Source organism: Sarcophilus harrisii, chromosome 1 (genome assembly GCF_902635505.1).
Source record: "Sarcophilus harrisii chromosome 1, mSarHar1.11, whole genome shotgun sequence".
NCBI classification, from domain to species: Eukaryota; Metazoa; Chordata; class Mammalia; order Dasyuromorphia; family Dasyuridae; genus Sarcophilus; species Sarcophilus harrisii.
Window position 1 is genome coordinate 701,110,546 of NC_045426.1, and position 19,101 is coordinate 701,129,646.

The 19,101-nt window shown below is 47.6% G+C and overlaps 1 protein-coding gene across 2 annotated transcripts in view; it reads right to left on the bottom strand.

Moving 5' to 3' along the window:
- The window catches only part of TRPV4 (transient receptor potential cation channel subfamily V member 4), a 53,031-nt gene extending 34,634 nt beyond the window's left edge, over positions 1-18,397 (bottom strand). The window contains exons 1-2 of one of the 2 annotated variants that reach the window (XM_031948787.1): positions 18,315-18,397; positions 11,448-11,606 (exon numbers count right to left, since the gene is read on the bottom strand). The gene's annotated coding sequence lies outside the window, so the exon portion shown is untranslated. The remainder of the gene's footprint in view (positions 1-11,447; positions 11,607-18,314) is intronic. The other variant, XM_031948788.1, reaches the window with a different exon arrangement.
- Between the last annotated feature and the right edge of the window lie 704 nt (positions 18,398-19,101).

A 19,101-nucleotide genomic window follows, 5' to 3' on the forward strand; every position in this document is an offset into this window, starting at 1 on the left:
CATTTCCTTCTCCAGATCATTTTCTAGAGGAGAAAACAGACCAACAGGATTAGGTGCCGTGCCCAGTTAGTAACTGTCTGAGGTTGCATTTGAACTCAGGTCTTCCTGACTCCAGCCCCATGGCTCTATCCATTGAGCCTTGCAGCTACCCTCTGGGCCAGACACTTCATCTCTAAAAGGAGGATCACAGAACCTCCATTTCGGGTCTATCAAATGAGCTAACCTATGTAAAGCACTTTGCAAACCTTAAGGAATTAGAAAAAGTTGAGTGATTATTATTGATCCTGTTATTGTCAGTCCCAGGCTCTTCACAATGTAAGGTAAGGGATGGATGCTGCTGCTTCCCCCTCCTCCACTCTGGCCTAAGCAGAAGCAGTGTGTCTCCCAACAAAGAACTCTCAGGTTTTGTGGATCTCATGCTAATGTTGGCAAGTATTTCCGAAATCCCTCTCTCCTGATGATGTGATGGAGAAAAGCTCCTTAAATCAGGGACAAGTTCTGACAAGCCTGGAGCCCAAAGGTCCCTGAAGAGAGGATGCCGGAGCTCTGGTCCCTTCCTCTAGGAGCCAGACTCACTAAATTTCTCCAGCCCAATCAGGGCCCACTGATGAGGGGATGGGCGATAAGACTCCCTCCAGAAGGGAGCAGTACACCTGCTCCTATCTAGCCCAGGTGATCTCTGAAAGATTATGGGACTTTAAGGTTGCAGCCCTGAAGAAAGGTCACGGGGTCCTGAATGAGGCAGCAAGAGCTCCAGTGCCAGTCAGAACTGGACTGAAATCTCACATCTGTGTGACGCAAAAATGACCTAATTCCCCCTTCTGTAAAAGAGGGACATTAAATTAGATAGCCTCTGGGGTCCCTTCTAGCCTTAGCCCTAAGAGCTTATGAGTGAATGACTTAATTTCCCTGAGCTCGTTTCCTCATTTGTAAAATAGAGACACTAAATTGGATAAGGTTCCTCCCAGTTGTAGATTTTCTAAGATTTTGCAAAAAAGGAAGAAAGTATAGATCAGTGATTTGGACTTCTTACTCCTGAAAAACAGATCGAGTGTAACATCAAAGGGATGGTTAGTGAAAATGCAAAAAGGGAAGCAATGCTCGAGAACCTAAGTATCCGGCATGGCATTGTCAAGACCAACTCATGGAGGAAGAACGGAACAGGAAAGAAAATAAATATTTGGTACCTGGAAATAACGTGGTTGCTGTTTTTAAATTTTAAAGTAATAGATTATGGGAGCCTAAACTCACTGCCTTTTTTGAGAGAATTAAGAGACTGGTAGGTCAGGGGAAGGGGCGCCTAGATGGTTCAGTGGAGAGATCTGGAGTTAGAAAGCACTGAGTTCAAATCCGGTTTCAGATACTTGCTAGCCAGGAGACCCTGAACAAGTCATTTAATCTTGGTTTATTTTAATGCATTGGAGAAGGAAATGGCAAGCCACTCCAATATCTTTGCCAACAAAAACCCTTGGATAGTATTGACATGCTATGGTCCAAGGGGACACAAAGGGCCAGTTGTGAATGAAAGACTAAACAACAACCACCTTTCAGGAGAAAGCTCATTCACCTGGATTTCAGCACGGTGTTTGAAAGTCTCTCATGTACTTCTCATGGAAAACATGAAAAGATGTGGGCTCAGCAATAGGATAAATAAGTAAATATGGAACTGGAGAAAGGGTCAGACGCAGAGAATAGTCTTTGAAGGTTTAATATACATGTCCCTGCCTTTATATCTCTCAATTCTGATCCCTCTGGTCCACTCATTCAGTCCTGTCTTGCCTTATTTGTCTTCCTGCTTCCATTCCCTCCCCTCTCAACTCCAACTTCCATACAAGGTTTCCTAGGGTATATGTCCAACCACACACATATCATTCCCCTTCTCAAGAATCTTCAGTGGTTCCCTATTATCCCTAAGAAAAAAATACATTTTTTTGTTTGGCACCTAAATCCCCCCACAATCAAAAACCAGTCCACTTTCCAGGTTTATTTCACATTAACATTCCCCTTATGTGAAAAACATTCCAACTAAAGTGGTCTATTTGCTGTTCCCTGTGCATGAACTCCAACCTCTCACCTCGACAGCTAACCCCATGCCGGCCTGCTCTCCCTCCTTCTCTCTGATCCTTCTTTCAAGGCACAACTCGGGTGTCAGCTCCTAATACTGCCTTTCCTGACTCACTCTGACTGTTTTTGGCACTCTCCTCAACACATTGAAATTACTTTGGATTTTGTTATTTTTTACATTGCCCCACCCCCAGCCAAACACAAACACGGTTTTCATTCCTGTCTTTGTATTCCAAGAGGTTGGCCCATCATAGGTGATGAATGAATGAATGAACGGACTAAGAAGGAAGTCTCCTATATGGTACCTCAGGAACTTCTGCTTGGTACTATGCTATTTAACATATTTCTCTGTGGCTTGGATAAAGCACAGACGGCATGCTGATTAAATGCACCAAAGGCACCAGACTGGGAGGGATGGCCAACTCCTTGGATGAGGGAATAAGAATCTTAAAAAATCAGGACAAGTTGGAACAGGGTCTGAATCTAATTAGATTAAATGCAAAAGAGAGATGAAGTCTTACCTTTGGATTTGAAAAATCAACTTCACAAGTACAAGATGGCAGCTAACTAGCCCTAAGATTTTTAGGGCACTAGCTCATTTTGGACCAGCTGTGTGACATGATCACCAATCAAAGCGACATGATGATGAGAGACAACATCCAGGAATAAGAAGGTGAGAATCCTCCTGTAATCTGCCCTGAGCGGACCTTTTTAGGAAAGGCTGGAGAGTACACAGAGGAATGGTGATCAGCTGACCTGGAGTCAGTCCAGGCAAATCATTTAATCCTGTTTGCCTCAGTTTCCTCACCTGTAAAATAAGCTAGAGAAAAAAATGGCAAACCATTCCAGCATCTTTGCCATGAACATTCCAGATGGACTCATGAGAAGTCAGCCATGACTGAAAAATGACTGAACAATAAATAGCCCAGAGGAAGATGACCGGGAAGTTCCGATTCACGTCAGTAAGCACATCTTAAGTACCTACGTACTCTATCCTAAAGTCTCTTCCACCTCTGAAGGTCTACATCATTAGGTCCCCGCCAATGTCCTGTGCTTCATCTAAGACTCTGCCCTGAGGCCTCTCATCACTTCTGGATTCAGCGATTACCCCTGTACGTGCAGCCACTTCTCTGTTCTATATAACTGGCCCTGGACCCAAGCTCCCAGAACTCTAGTCTCCCATCACCAACCACCTCAAGTTCACATCTGAAACGGAACTCGTTATTTTTTCTTTTCTTCCTAATGTCCCTATTTCTAGGGAAAGCGTCACTTCCTCCATTCCTGTCCAGGCTGGGTGCCTGCCTTCCCAGAGTTTCTTTACAATGCTCCAGAACCACCCATATTTAGTTTGTAAAGCCCTTTAAAATCTAGCTCCCAACCTACCTCTTTGGGGTTGACTGCACCTGCTTCCCTTTAAACACTCTATTTTAGGAGTAGGATGTTTGTTTTTTCCTATATATAACAACAAATATATAACAATAAAGGCACCCCCATGCCTTTGCACAGGAGTACACACCTACCTGAAGTGGAGAAAGCAGATTTCCTTTCTCATTTCTGCCTTAGAGAGAGCTCATGTTCTACCTGTGTGCTAACTCTCACCCTGGCTCCAAGGAGCTGCATACCCTGACCTAGAGCAGGCCAAGGCGACTATCTGACAGGCAGGGAGTGAGCGGGATGTCTACCCCAAACTTCCCCTGATGGAATGGGAGGATGAGAACAACTTGTTCCAACAGCCATGAAGGCGGCTGAAACAGGTGCTTGCTTGGATATAGAAGACACCCAGTGCATCCTGGGCCATCGCTGACCATTCTGATTTTTCTTCTGCCACTGGACTTGGATGACTCGGGAAGACAGAGGGAGGCTGATGGCGGAAATCATCCTCTCTTAAATCCAGCTCAATCTAAGTCAAGACATCACCCAACTTGTCACTTCAAAAACAAAGGACAAACAATAACTCGTTCTATTTCTAGTGGCCATTCTAAACTGATCAGGACAAACGATGACACGTTCGACTTCTGGTGACCGTTCTAAACTGACCAGGATGAACCATGACATGTTCAACTTCTGGTGGCCATTCTAAACTGATCAGATAGAACAATAATCCAATGGCCGTTCTAAACTGATCAGAACAAACAATGACACGTTCAATTTCTAGTGACCATTCTAAACCGACTGGGATGAACCATGACATGTTCAACTTCTGGTGACCATTCTAAACTGATCAGATTGAACAATAACACGTTCAACTTCTGGTGGCCATTCTAAGCTGACCAGGATGAACAATGACACATTCGACTTCTGGTGGCCATTCTAATGAACAATGACATGTTTAACTTCTAATGGCCATTTTAAACCAACCAGGACAAACAAAAACACGTTTGACTTATAATGGCCATGCTAAACTGACCAGGACGAACAAACTGACAAAGCCAAATAATAATGCGTTCTTCTTCTAGCAACCACTCTAAACCGACCTCTCGGATTCCTTGTGCCCCTCTCTTTAAAACTGCTTTGCAAAAATTTTGCATTTTTTTTTTTTGAGGGGGATCCATCTTGCCTTTCTTCTCCCTAAAAGAATGTGGCAAACTCCTTATAGCCTGGGCCTGCCCTATCTGTCTGTGCAATCCCAGCTTCTTCCATATTGCCCGGCACATAAACAAATAAAAGATAATAAATGACGGCATGAGTGAATGAAAGAATGAATAACATCACCGCTACCATCACAAGTCTTCGAGCACATTCCTGGGCGGTGTGCTCATTTTTACTAAAGAGATGCCTTAGGTCAGTTACGCTGATGGGCACCGAGAGGTCAGGTCTCGCAGGAAAGGGCAGAGATTGAGGACGGAGCAACAAATGGCTCCCTATGCTGAACCAGGGCCAAGCATGGTTTTTTGGACTGTACAATCCTCTCAGAGATGGGACCTCCTGGTGAGGGGACACCCTTTGCCAGCATCTTCTCCGCAGGGTTATGAAGTGATGAAGAGATACACAGGTTTTGAGTCCCTGACTCTAAGACCTCTTTGTAAAATCAAAGCTTGGTGATCGACTGATTGATGGCGAAATGGAATGGGGCCATGAGCATCAATACTCAGCTTTGCGAAGTCATTCGTTCCTCCCCTTGGGAGGGACACGGTGACAGCCACCCTTTCCCTGCCCTTCCTGGGACATCCTCTGCCTTTGTTACCCTCCTGTGGTAGCTGATGAGGAGGAAATGCAGAGGGGAGAGAAGGGGAAGCCAGTAAGTCAACAACAAACATTTCTGGGTCTGAGAAAAGAAGCCAAGTTTGTCCCATCCAAGATATTTTAGCACTGAAGGGGGTAATGACTGCCCTGGAAGGATGGCAGCCAGGAGGCAGGGATGGGGAGAGTCGGGAGGCTCCACTGGAGGGACAGGGTGTAGCAGCCCAGGATCACGCCATCCCTGAGCCCAGATTGCCTTTCCTGGGCCCTCAAGCTTATTTACTTAGTGAGGCTCCGTTTCTGGCCGCCCTGGGAGGCTTCCTGCTTGCTCAGACACAGGAGATGTTTGTCCCCGGCTGCCCGTTACCGAGCTCCCTCTGCACCCCGCCCACAGCCCGACCCTGGACATCCTGTGTTCCCTCCAAAGGCTGCCTCCCTCACACAGAGCTCCTGTGTGTGCCCCGGCCCGGCCTCTGAGGGCACCTTTGAGAGGGACCAGCCCAACACAAACAGGGCCCTGCCTGGCGCCCAGATCCAAACTCTCTGAAGCAATGCTGCTATTCTGTGGGAGTGACTCACTGGGATCCCAGCCATCCCAGGTCCGCACACTGAAAGCTGTGAGCTCAGGGGCTGGGCAGAGGCTGACCCAGCCAGGGAGGGAGGCAGGGGGCAGGAAGCTGAAGGAGATGGGGCCGTGGGGAGGCCGGGGGCTGGACGGTCTTCGGAAGGCCTCCCAGGAGGCTTTACTCCAAATGGCTTCACTGGAGACCTAAGAGGAGGAGGAGGAGGAGAACAGGAAAGAGGAGGAAAAGAAGAAGAGGAGAAAGAAGAGGAAATGAAGAAGATGAAGAAAAAGAAGAATAATAAAATGATCATGCTCATGATGATCATGATTATAACAGATACAATTTATCCTGTCCCAGAGACTAAACTTTGAATGTAGAAAGTCTTTTCATTTTCCCCTAGGATTTCCTTTTTCATGGATATCAAGCCTCTACCTGCTGCTTCCAGGTACTAAGGCTTCTCTCTCAGTTCTAGCCAGAAAGGCCAGGCAGAAAAAAAAAAAAGGCTAATTCTCCTTCTGGAGGAGAGCCCTGCCCTCGGGAGCTATCCCATCTCTCCATCCCCTAGTCTCTTCTTCCTATCCTCCAGATTCCAGTCCCTTCACCACTCTGATTGCCTTCCTCTGAATGATCCCCACTTGGGGAGACAAAGTATGAGGGGACAGGAGAAAAAGAGAAAACAAGGGACAGAATTGACCTAATCCCTCCTTTCCTCCTTCCCCAGTCCCGTGTCACTGCTCTCAACAGAAGTGGGAAGGGAGGCTTTAGGAGAAGCAGCCATTAAAAGTAGGAGCTAAAGGGGTCTTGAGGGATCATATAATCCAATTTACAAAGAAGGAAACTGAGTTCTCCCTTGGATTATTGGAATAGCTTCCTAATCAGTCTCCCTGCCTTTAATCTCCCCCTTCCCCCAGAGCTGCCAAAAGATTTTCCTGCTCCCTCTTACTCAATAAACTCCTGGGACTGTCCAGGTGCTGGAGAACCAAATACTTATTCCTACTTGACATTTAAAGTTCCCTCTGAAAACCTGTCCCTGTCCCGCACAGTCCAGCAGAACTGATCTCACTGCTCCTCCCGTGAGGTGACTTCTCTCAGCTCCAGGCTGTCCTGGAGTCCTGTCTTGCTGAATTCCCACCTGGAATGGGCTCCCTCCTCACCCTGCCTCGTAGAAACCCTACTTTCCTCCAAAGCTCAGCTCCTACATAAAGCCTGACCTACTCTTCCTAGCTGAGGAGGCCTCCAGCCAATAATGCATCAGATATAATGAGGCCATTTCTCAGTCTCTCCCACCCTACACATACCTGGCTGGGATCAGATAAGGCCTTGAGGCCAGAGGGTAGATCAGGGCTTCATAAACTTTTTCCTTTTTCCCTTTTCACCTGAGAAACTTTTATGTGACTCTGAGTTGTACATAAAATAGCTATACAAATAAAAGATTTACTGATAATGAACCATAATTTTGCAACCTCTTATAAGACCTCCTATGAGATCACAATCCAGAATTTAAGAAGCTTTGGGCTAGAGAACCTTGGGAAAAGCACAATATATAGCAGGTCACATTGTGTTGCAGGCTTTCCCCTAGGTCCAGCTAGGTCGCAAGGGAGAACATATGTGTATGATTGGATGGACACCAAAAGGTCCTCCTACCAACAATATCCTACCATGGATGCTAAAATTCTTCCCCTCCCCATGGCCCCCCACCAACTCATCTCTCCTTCAAATTTCTGGGGCCGCCATGACCCTTCTAAATACAGAAGTTTGAATTTGTCATCCCTGCCTTCTCCTTCAGCTTTGACTTCTATATCCAGTCAGTTGCTAAGTCCTCTCACCTCTATCTCTACAGAGTCCTCCATTGATTGCCTTTTCTCCCCTCACACAGCTATTCCCATGAGTACAGGGCCCATCACCACCTGCCTGGACTACTGCAAGTCTCCCAGTTGTAATTCCATCTTTCTCTTCTCTCCCTTTTCTAATCTATCTACCACACAGATGCCAAAATCATCTTCCTAAAGCTCAAGTCTAACCAACCTAGTCTCTAGTTCTAGTTCTGGGACTCTCATCTTCTAGGATAAAAAACAAACTTTTCTATCATTTTAAAAAAATCTTTTGCTACCTGCCCCCAGCCTACCTTTCTTTTTTGGGTATACAATATTCCAGTTCAGTGGTATCACAGAAAAGGATCCCTGTGGGCTGCATATTGACTTAGATAATCACAAATTAGCATTATCTGCGTTTTATTGTATTTTTATTACTTTGTTCAATATTTCCTGATTACAGTTCATTCCGGTTCAGAATACACTGCAGAGAACTGTGTTTGTATTAGACTTCTGTTCTAAGCAAACTATGATATTTACTGGATTTAGAACTTCCATTTTCTGTCTCCAGCCTTTTCATTAGCTCTGCCCTCTGCATGGAATGCACCCTTCCTGAAAGCTTTTGTAGTTTCAAAGCTCATCCTGGGGTCCAACTTTCAATAGGGAGTATTTCCTAATTCTCTTAGTTATTAGTGCGCTATGTGCTCCTCCTCAAGATATAGATTTATAATCTATTTATTTGATCTACTTCTGCCACAGAATATAAGATCTTCTAGAGCAGAAGACCATTCTCCATCTTTTATCCTATGTTTCCAATGCCTTTCACATGTAGGAACTTAATAAATGTGTGTTGGGTTGGATTGCAATAAAGTAAATTGAATTGGATTGAATTGAGTTGGACTGGGTTAAATCTGGACTGGGTTAGGTAAGAATGGGTTGTTAGACTGGATAGAATGAGGATGGTTTAGGTTGAATTAGATCAGGGTTAGAATTGGTTGGGATGGGAGGTACTGGATGCGACTGAGTTGAACTGGATCACATTAGGTTGGGTTAGAATGGATTGGATAGAATTGGGTTGGGTTGGATTAGTTATGGATAAATTAGAAGACTGGGTTGAGTTGGATTAGACTGGCTTATGTTAGATTGGTGGGTTGGATTGGATTAACTAGGGTGACACTGGATTTGGTTGGGTTAGATGAAATTGGCTTGGATTGAGCTAGGATGAGTTAGATGGATTGGTCGAGATTAAACTAGGTTAGAATTAGATTGAAGTGGGTTAGTTGGTTTCGGTTAAGGATTGCTCTTTCTCCACCAGCCTTTTTAAAATGTAAATGCCCCTAGAAGGAAGAATACAAAATAACTCCCAAACCACAATGTGAATAAGTTGCTCAACTGGTTTCACTTATTAGCTGTATGGCCACGGACAAATCACATCTCTCTAAACCTTTTCTCATCACAAAATAGGGACAAGAGCACCTGTAGTCTCCACTTCACAGAGTTATGATGGAGGTTCATATAAAATGTTGGAATAGATTTTGGAAACCTTAAAGTAATATTACTATTACTATTATTATCCCACTTCCCTGAAGTTGTGGCTGTCTCATCAATCCCACCTCACTGAATGTCCCCACAACTACTCAAGCTAACAGTTTCAAACAAAGCTAGGCAGTGACATCACCGACCCCTCGCTAGAGAACGATCTGTCTGTGGTCAGTTAACACCAACTCTTCTGTCCACTCCACCCTGTGTGAGACATATACCTAAGACTAGACAGCAGTCGTTTGTCCTCAGGTAGCCTGGAAGGAAAGGGCAGTTCCCGTTACTCACTGCCTGAGATCTAACAAGTATTTCATTAAGGAACAAATGACCAGACTGCCCTCAGACTCAGTTCAAGGAAATATAAATAATATACCAAATATGCTCCTCCCGGCCTCAAAAGGCACTGCTTTCAAACTTCTATGACCAACAGTAGACGTACACTTCATTTCCTTTTGGGAAATCACCTTCTAGAATAAGGATTCCAGTCCACCCAGTCCACTCTAGGGCACTTCCCAGAAAAGCAGAACTCACCCTCCAAAGACAATGGCTAAAGCCAAGAGGAAGCTGGGGTCCCGGTCTCAGCTGTGCTCCTGATTCACAATGAAACTACAAGCCACATCCCCATCACGAAGAAGAGACCAGTTCATTCTCACACCTCCCAACCTCATTATGATCTATGGTACAGCTTTGGCCATAGTGTCTGACACAGAACAGGTGCTTAATAAATCAGTCATTTTTTTAAAAATTTGGAGTCAGAGGACTTCATTCAAATGCTCACTCTGCCACTTATTACCAATGTGACATGAGACAACTTGTTTTTCTTTTCTGAACTTCTATTTCTTCATCTATAAAAGGAGTTGGAATATTAATGACCTTTATGATTCCTTCAGGCTCTCATTCTACTAAGCTAAAAAAAAAACTATTGGACCTGAAGTCATATAGATCTGGATTCAAACCCTGCCTCAAACATTTAAAAGTCGTGTGACCCTACACAAGTCCTTCATCCCAGCTGCCTCATCTTTCAAATGGGGCCATTAACAGTGATGTTGTCTATTTCACAAATACCATGAAAAGAAAAGAAAATAATGTCTATAGGAAAATAATGTCATTAGGTTATGTGTTCTGGGCTCCTGAGGGAAAGATGCTAGCCAGATCTCTGAGCAAAGGGGAACAAAGGTATCTCTGAGGCCTCCGGATCCAAGCTGTAAGGACCTGACTTTATGACTCCCAGGAAAGGTGGTTCCTCAGATGATGAGATCACAGGATGAGGCTGCTAACATCTTTTAAATGTTCTAGGTCAAGGGTAAAAAGCCCTGGAAAAAAATTGTCAGAGCTAGAAGGGGTCTCAGAAAATGAATGACAGAAGTAGGCTATGTCATAGAACAGAGAGTGTGTGAGACATGTACCTAAGACTAGGCAGGAGTCATTTGTCCTCAGGTAGCCTGGAAGGAAAAGGAACTTCCCATTATTTACTGACACAGGGAATGTCAGGGTGGGAAGGGCCTTAGAACAGTGACTGTCAGAGCTGGGAGGGATCTCAGAACAGAGAATGTCACAGTTTTGAGAGAGGACTTACAACGGGGAATGTCAGAGCTGGAAAGGGCTTTAGAACAGGGAATGTCGGAGTTTGGAGGGGCCTTAGAACAGGAAATGTCAGAGCTGGGAAGGTCTTTAGAACAGGGAGTGTCAGAGTTTTGAGAGAGAGCTTAGGACAGGGAATGTCAGAGCTGGGAGGGGTCTTAGAACAGGGGATGTCAGGGCTGGGAGGGGGGTAGAACAGGGGATGTCAGGGCTGGGAAGAGCCTTAAAACAAGAAATTTCAGGGCTGGAAGAAAGAAGTCTGAGGTGGAAAAACAGGAAATGTTTTGCCAAGAAGCAAGCAGTTCACAGGTAGGAGAAAGCTAAGACTTGAACTGAGAACCTCTGATTCCCAGCCCAGCACTCATCCCACTGCTCCCTGGCTCCACTCTTGGCTGTCCGCTTTTCAAGGCAATTTGGGGGCATCCAGACCAACAGCTTGAAGCCAAGTCATTTGCTACCACAAGACAAACAAGGGCAGAGGGCTGCTGGAGTGCTACCGGGCTTGTCCAAGGGCCTCCAAAAGCCCGCTACTTTGCAGGACTCTATTCAATTTCCAATCCTCATTCCAAAAGCCCTGCAGCTTGTAGTCGCCTAAGAGGTTCAAACCCTCCTCTCCAAAGCCCAGGGGACTCCCCCCAACACTCACAAGGCCTCCTCGAGTCCCCACTCTCTGGTACTCCTTTTAACCTGTCCTCCCCACGTTTACCTTGCCTGCTGGAAGTGGAAATGCGGGGCTGACCAGCACTGAGGATGCTCTAGTCTCAAGGATGAGATGATGGACAGAAAGGCACCCAGGGGAGAGCCAGCTTTCAAGCCAAGGAACAGAGAGAGTGACTCTGGAAACCACCACTGTCGATCAGGAGAGCTGGACACAGAAAGAATTTTTATAAGCCTTTGAAGCCAAAAAAATCACTTTAGATATAGTATACTCACAATGACCCTGTCAGGCAGATCTATTATTTTATTCACATTGAACGAGAGGTCGTGTCATCTTCCCAAGATCTCCTAGTAAAGAGGGTCTGGACAAGGATTCTCACTCACTCTTGCTGATGATAAAGCCTGTGCTTTCCACCCCCAGGTAGGATATCGGACAGGAGGATAATAGACAGAGCTAGAAAGGGCCTTAGATGCTGGATGGTTCAACGGTGAGGAAAATGAGACCTGAGAAGCAAAGTGACTTCTCCAAGCCACACTGGTGGCAACCACCAAAGATAGTATTCAAACAGAATTCTTGCTACTGGATCCCTTGTGTGAACGTGTCTTGGCCCATTGCACCTTTTGAGTCCGCTATCCCTAGGTTTCTTCCTCAACGTGCTGGACAGATCCCTGATATTCCCCCGGGGATTGTGGATGGAGCCTGGGCTCAGTATACCTCACGTGCCTGGACCTTTCATGGGCATGTTGCTGACTGGTGGTCTCTCCGTCCTGGTGTGGCAGTGACCAGGAACCACAGCAACCTGGTCCTGGTATCTTCCTGAGAAACCTTAATGTGTTTCTTGCTCAGAACAAATGGTATTAAAAAGTATCCAAAGCCTGTCCCCCACCCCAGGCCTAATCCATACAGAGAGATGGAAGACCATGTGAGTAAATCTCTTCATTTTACAGAGGAAGAAACTGAGACCATGGGACGGGAAATCTAGTCAATTCAACAAGGATTTATTAAAAATCTCCTATGTGCCAGACACTGTGTTAGGGCCTGAGTATGTGAAGGCAAAAATGAAATCTCCTCATCCTCAAAGAGCATATATTTTACTAGGGGATACACCACATTCAACACTAGTTCATTCAGTAACTATTTATTAAGCGCCAGTTATGTCCAGGGAAGCAACCGGCAATGAATAGAATGCCAGGCCTAGAGACAGGAAAACCTGAATGCAAATCCAGCCTCAGACATTCACTAGCTGTGGGACCTGAGCCAATAAATCACTTAGCCTAAGACCCTCACTAGCTGAGTGACTCTGAGTGAGTCATTTAACCTGCAGGAGAAGGAAATGGCAAACTACTCCTATATCTTGGCAAGAAAACCCCAGGAGAGCAACTGAATGACTGAACAATTATGTCCTAGGCACTGAGAATATAACAGGCAAAAATGACAGTCCCTGTCCTCAAGAGCTCACATTCTGAGCTCCTTCCATGAGAAAATGGCTCAATTTTCCTCGTACCTACATATACAATGTTCTTGCCAAAAAGATTATTTTATGGAGAACTCACACACGGCAACCGCTCCCAAGGTGGTCAGAAAAAGTGATACAAGGACAGCCTCAAGGACTCTCTTAAGAACTTTGGAACTGACTGTCTGACATGGGAGACACTGGCCCAGGACCGCCCAACATGAAGTGTTCTCATCAGAAAGAGCTGTGCTTTATGAACAAAGCAGAACTGAATCAGCTCAGAAGAAACACGAGATGAGCAAAGAAGCGGCTTCAAATGTTCCTAGGGACTATTTGTGTCCGAGCCGTGGAAGACCATTCTGAGCTCGTACTGGTCTGATCAGCCACAGTCGGATGCACCGTAACTCAACTCTAACATGGTGGGGTCATCTGGGACCTCTTTGAGAACAAAGGGCAACAACCGATTTACAAATACATTATAGAGAAAATAGGGAGAACATGCTTAAAAATGTTTATTGAGTCACTCCCAAATTTCTGCAGCCTTCTCCAAGGTGTCTCCTGTGCTTTGTGTTAAAAGCAAATTAAGGTATCTCTCTGAAGAGGGAATTCACCATTAATTTGACATCAGATTTAATTTTGACGGATTAACTTGTTTGGCTGAATTTCTTTTCTTTTATAACAAAAATCTTTTTTTTTTCATAAGAGAGAGAGGAAGAGGCAGCTAGATGGTGCCATGGATAGAGCACCAGCCCTGAAGTCAGAAGGATCTGAGTTCAAATCTGACTTCAGACACATAACACTTCCTAGCTGTGTGACCCTGGGCAAGTCACTTAACTCCAATTGCCTCACCCCCCCCACCCCTCAAAAAAAAAAAAAAAGACATAGAAAAGACAACAACCCAAAGTGAAAATCATGGAATTTGGCCCCAAAGCAGAGCTAGTAATCATCTCCCACCCCACTTCTCTGAGAGATGGAAGGCTATGGCAATGGAACAATACATAAAGCGTCAGATTTTTACAATATATTGGATAGTTTTCCTGTATTTTTTAAACGACTCTTTTTTAATTCTTTGTCCCAAGCAATGGCACTCGGAAGCGGGAAAGGGAGAAGGTTACACTGGGAAAAGTAGGTGTTTTCATAACCAAAGATCCAGAATTTATTTTTGAGTGGGAAGAGCGTGGATCTGTTTGGGGACAAAGGATTTGAACCTGGCTCCCTCATTTCTCCCATACTTCCTTAAACATTAGGCTATTCTCCATCTGCTTTCAGTGCTTTGTATATATGTTCACATATTGTCTCTTCCCCACTCTCCTCCCTGTAACCTTCCTAAGGGAAGGGGAGGGTTTGCCTTCTGGCTCTGCATTCTCAGAGTTTGGCCCAGCAATCCCCTCATCTGTAAAATGGGGGCATGAGAAGAAACCATCTCTAAGGCTGCTGAAGAACTCTAAGGTCCAAGAACTGGAGTCTGGGGTCCCGTGCCCATGTTCGAGCTCTTTGGGAAGTGAAGAAAGCCCGGTGTCTGCTTGGGCCATCTCCTTCCCCACTTACTTTTCTCTTTTTATCTTGATCTATAAATGTTCTCGTTTTCTCCCAGAGAGATAAAGTCCTTGGGGACAAGAAGCTTTCATTCTGGTCTTTGTACAGAGTCGATCTCACTGTCGTTATCGGTGAATCCGTTCGGTTTCTTGTGAGATTCATAGATCACTCAGGGGTTAAATGACTTATTCCAGAGTCACACAGTCAGAGTCTGTCAGAAGGTAGGACTAGAACCCAGGGCCTCATAGCCAGGAAGTCTGCAGCCTGTCTACTTTGTAGACGTTTTTGGTCTATGTATCAGTCTTCATTTTGTTTCCCCCTAGAAGAACGTTTAGTTCTATTTGTTTCATTTCATCGCCAGGGCAAAGGTCCGATACCTAGTGAGTGCTTAATAAATGTTTATTTAATTGACTGGAAATGAGTTGTTTCCCCAGGGCACAGATCCTCTCCGGGATTTGTTCAGGCTTGGTCTTAGCTCTTGTGACTTCAGAAGTCAGGGCAGGGAGCCAAAGAAGGCAAAATTACATGGGGCCCCTTGCTCCTCTGCTCCTTGATCCTATTCCTGATCCTGGACAGCCGTTTCATAAATGCTTCCAGATTGGCCAGGGAAGTTGGGGGGGGGGGGGTTCAATGTAAATCCATCCTCAGTGCTGTAAAAACTGTTTTAGGGGCAGCTAGATGGTGCCATGGATAGAGGGCTGACCCTGAAGTCAGGAGGACTTGAGTTCAAATCCAACCTCAGAAAATACTTCCTAGCTGTGTGACCTTGGGCAAGTCACTTAACCCCAATTGTCTCAGCAAAAAAAAAAAAAAAACAAAAAAAAAAAAACCTTTTAAAATATACACCCGATTGGTCAGTGGGGTTAGGGGTGGGAAGATGGAGAGCTTTTCCTATAAGGGCACACATGTTTACATTGTATTCTGCACACTGAGGGAAGCGATGGCCACCTCCAGTTACTCTCATGCCTGTGAAGATCACCTCATCCTGAATTTGTAATTTCCATCATATAGTGGAAGCTTGGACAGTTCTTGGAACAGAAGTTGTCAGAACTGGCAAAGGCCTTAGAACAGGGGATGTCAGGGCTGGAAGGGACCTTAGAATAGGGAATGGCAGAACTAACAGAAACATTAGAGTCTTTCTAATTCAACCCACTTTTTTTTTTTTTTTTTTTGGCTGAGGCAACTGGGGCTAAGTGACTTGCCCAGGGTCACACAGCTAGGGAGTGTTAAGTATTTGAGGCCAGATTTGAACTCAGGCCCTCCTGACTTCAGGGTACTGCACCACCTAGCTGCCCCCCAACCCATTTTTCTTAAAAATCAGAATAGTAAAGTCTGCATTCAAGTCCTCCTTAGGTTAGTTTTAGGGGAAAGTTCGTAAGCCCACAACTCTGAAATGGAGGGAGCTCTTAGCATTAAGCAAGGCCCAGAGAGGGGAGGAAGGGCTTGTCCACCTCAAGAATATTGCCCTTCCCAGAAGTCACTGGGAGGAAATTCCATTTTTACTTAATACTATACAAAAGCATTTTGGAAGAAACCCTTGTTTTCCCAAGAGGAAAATTACTAAGCCTGATGCAGTATTTGTGAACTTTTCAATGTATTTTTTTTCTTTATCTCCACTTTCTCTTTGTTCTACAGGTCCCCAATTCCCCCATAAAGATTGAAAGGTTAGAGGCGAATTTCCTATTATTATTCAAATATAGATTATCTCCATCCACAGAATTCTAAGAAAGAATGGCCAGCTTCCTTCGGCCCCAAACAGCCCTTCTCAGCCAGTCCCTGGGTCTAGAGGTGGAAGGTATCTTTGGGATCATCTTGAGGCCATAAAGGCTTTAGGAAATAAGTCACCCAGGGACGCCTGAACTCACTGAACCAACTAAGTGAGCAGCCGGGTCTAGATCCCAGAAGCCCTTGCATCCCCTATCACATACAGCCAAACGGGATTTATTGCACGGCCCTATTATCTCCCTATCCCATCCCCCCAACAACACCCCATCACCTCAAAGGGATTTTGCTATTATTCCCCCTCATCTTAAAGCATTTATTAAACTATTCTCCTTCCCCTCAGGACCAATTCATAGCCTTTTGGGGCCAAAGTAATCCAAGGAACAAAGGATCATGGGTTTATCGAACAGGAAAGCCTAGTCCAACCCCCTCATTTAACAAAGAAACTGAGCCCCAAGGATGTTGATTGTCTTGGCCCAGATTACAAGCAAGGGCTTAACTTTATTTTGTCCCCATTTTATAGAGGTGGAAACTGAGGTCAAGGGATGTTAATGATTTGCCCAAAATTATAAGGATGAACCCAGATTCTGACTTATACATCCAAAGTGCTTTTCCCTCCCTACCTGTACTGCCACAGGTAAGGTCCCCTACCGGGAGAGCTTCCATCCTGCAAAATCTGAAAGGGATCCATGAAACTGCTACTCGATTTCCAAAAATCTGTCTCTGGACCCACAGCTTAGAGTCAGATTCTGTGAGGCTCCCAGTGATCCCCGGAAATCCAAAGCTCAGTCACGTATCTAGTAAGGAGAGGATTATGGGCTCGCTCCCAGTTCCCCTGCTTCCACATCAGTGAGCTTTCTGCCCCACTGACTAAGGAGCGGCCGGGAGGCCCAGGACAATCAGGGGTCGAAGGTTCTCCTGCCTTTTCCCAGAGCCCATCACTCTGCTTGCTGGTCCCACCCCTTTCCCCAGCTCCCATCAGGGGCTCAAACCAGTAGTCAAAGAGCTGGCTTCTCCCCCGCGAGTTACAGGCTCTTTCTCTGTCTTCGAGGCCCTGCCAAACCTCAGGGGAGGAGGCTGCTCCAGAGTAGGAGAAAAAAGACTAAGAAAAGGCTCTCTGGCCACCCAGAGATGCCTGTGGCTAAGAACTAGGGAGAGGCCGCGGGGAAAGGGACCAGGAGGGAGGCTGGGAAATCTGAACGGCTCCAAACACTGCCCGTTGGCCCTGACTTTCCCAAAGTTTTCTAAGAGGAAGAGGAAAGGTCTTTGTAATGGTGATCCCGGGAAGTAAATAATCACAATAAGTCCCATTTTACAAATGAGGCAACTGAGGCTCTAAAGGCAAAACACAGACACTTATTAGGCGCCTAGTGCTGGGAGCCAGGCGCGCGGCAAATAACCCTGGGGATACAGAGACCCGCGAATACCCTGCCCTCGGGGAGCTTCCGTGCTAACGCAGGAGGCGACCTCCCGCGGAAGGTCCGTCCCACAGAGACCACCCTGCTCCGCTCTCGGAGGGAGGGCTCCAGCGGCTGCGCTCCCAGCGAGACTTGCGGCAGAAGCCGCGGAGCCTTGAAGGAACCCAGAAAATTCTAAGCGGCGAGGTGGGGCGCTCGGGGCTGAAAGGGGGTAGCCCCAATGGGGGGGGTAATAAAGCAGGAACCCGGGCTCTCCGGGGCTTCGAGACTCAGAGCCGGGACGGACCCCCCCCTTTACCCACCACCCCAAAGAAGGAAGCTGAGGGGAAGGACTCAGCCAGAGCCCCCAGGGAGAAGCGACGGCTCCAAAGCCCCGTTTTCCGCGCGATCCCAAGATGCCCTGGCCCCTAGGGGCTTCCTTCCCCGGAGAGCGGGAACAGGACCAGCCGCCGGCTCCCCCAAACACAGCTGCCCAGGAAAGGGGAGAGGGTCGGGTCGGGGAAGCTCCCCCGGGCCCCAGCTCTCTCCCCACCCGGAGGAGCTTCAGGAAAACCAAGGCGGAGTGAGCCCGGGCTGGGGCCAAGGCCAGCCCGGAGGAGGAGGGGGAAGAGCGAGCGCCAAGCTCCGGCCCAGGGGCCAGATCCTGTTCTTTGCAGATGGGGAAACTGAGGCCCAGGAAGGCGCAGTCGCAGAGCTGGTGCCCCAGAGCAGGGGCAGCATTTGCACCCAGACCCCTCGGGCTCTCTGGGCGCCCCGCGGCCACCCCCCGCTCCTCAGAGCTCTTACCTGCGGCCTCTGAGGCCGAGGCCCTCCGCGCCGGGGCTGGGGGCAGCGGCTCCGTGGGGTTCGGCGCGCTGCCCCGGCGGAGAAGAGGGGCCGCCCCGCTCAGGCCCCGCCCCCGCCCGCTCAGGCCCCGCCCCCGCCGCGCGGAAACTTTTCTCCTCAGCGCAGGTCGCCGGGCGCTCCCTCCCCGCTCCCACTCCCGGACCGGGCGACCCCCACTCCCTCCCTCACCGAGGGGCGGGGCCGAGAGCCCGGCTCCGGACACCCGGGAAGGCTGGAGGAGGCAGGAGAAGAGGAAGGGGGGGGGGGGGGGGGAGGAAAGCCCCGGCGGTGCAGTCCGAGCCGGCCCCCCTGTCCTCAGCTCCTGCGCCGAGTCCCCGCTGCTTCCTCCTCGCTCGCTGACCTTGAGCCGACGATCTGCCCTCCCTGAGCCTCAGTTTCCTTTCTGTGAAAGAAAGCCCTGGGACTGAAGGGTCCCTTCGAGCTGAGGCGGCCGTCCATTTGTCCTCCTCCTCCTCCCCTCCCCTCCAGCACTCACCCCTCCGGAGAGCGGAGCCAGCCCGGCCAGCACTGGACAGCCCCTTCAGGCTGGGAGGGCGCAGACTGCCTCCCGTCCCTTCCGAGTCCCGACACTCTCCGCCCGGCCCTCCCTCCCTCCCTCCCTCCCGGGCTCGGGTTCCAGCCACAGCCACAGCCCCGCCCCGCCCCAGCGGGGGTGGGCTCCTCCTGCCAGGTTCCCCCTGCGCCTCCTTCCCGACCAGGAAGTCGTGGCTCCTCCTCGCCGCCGCCC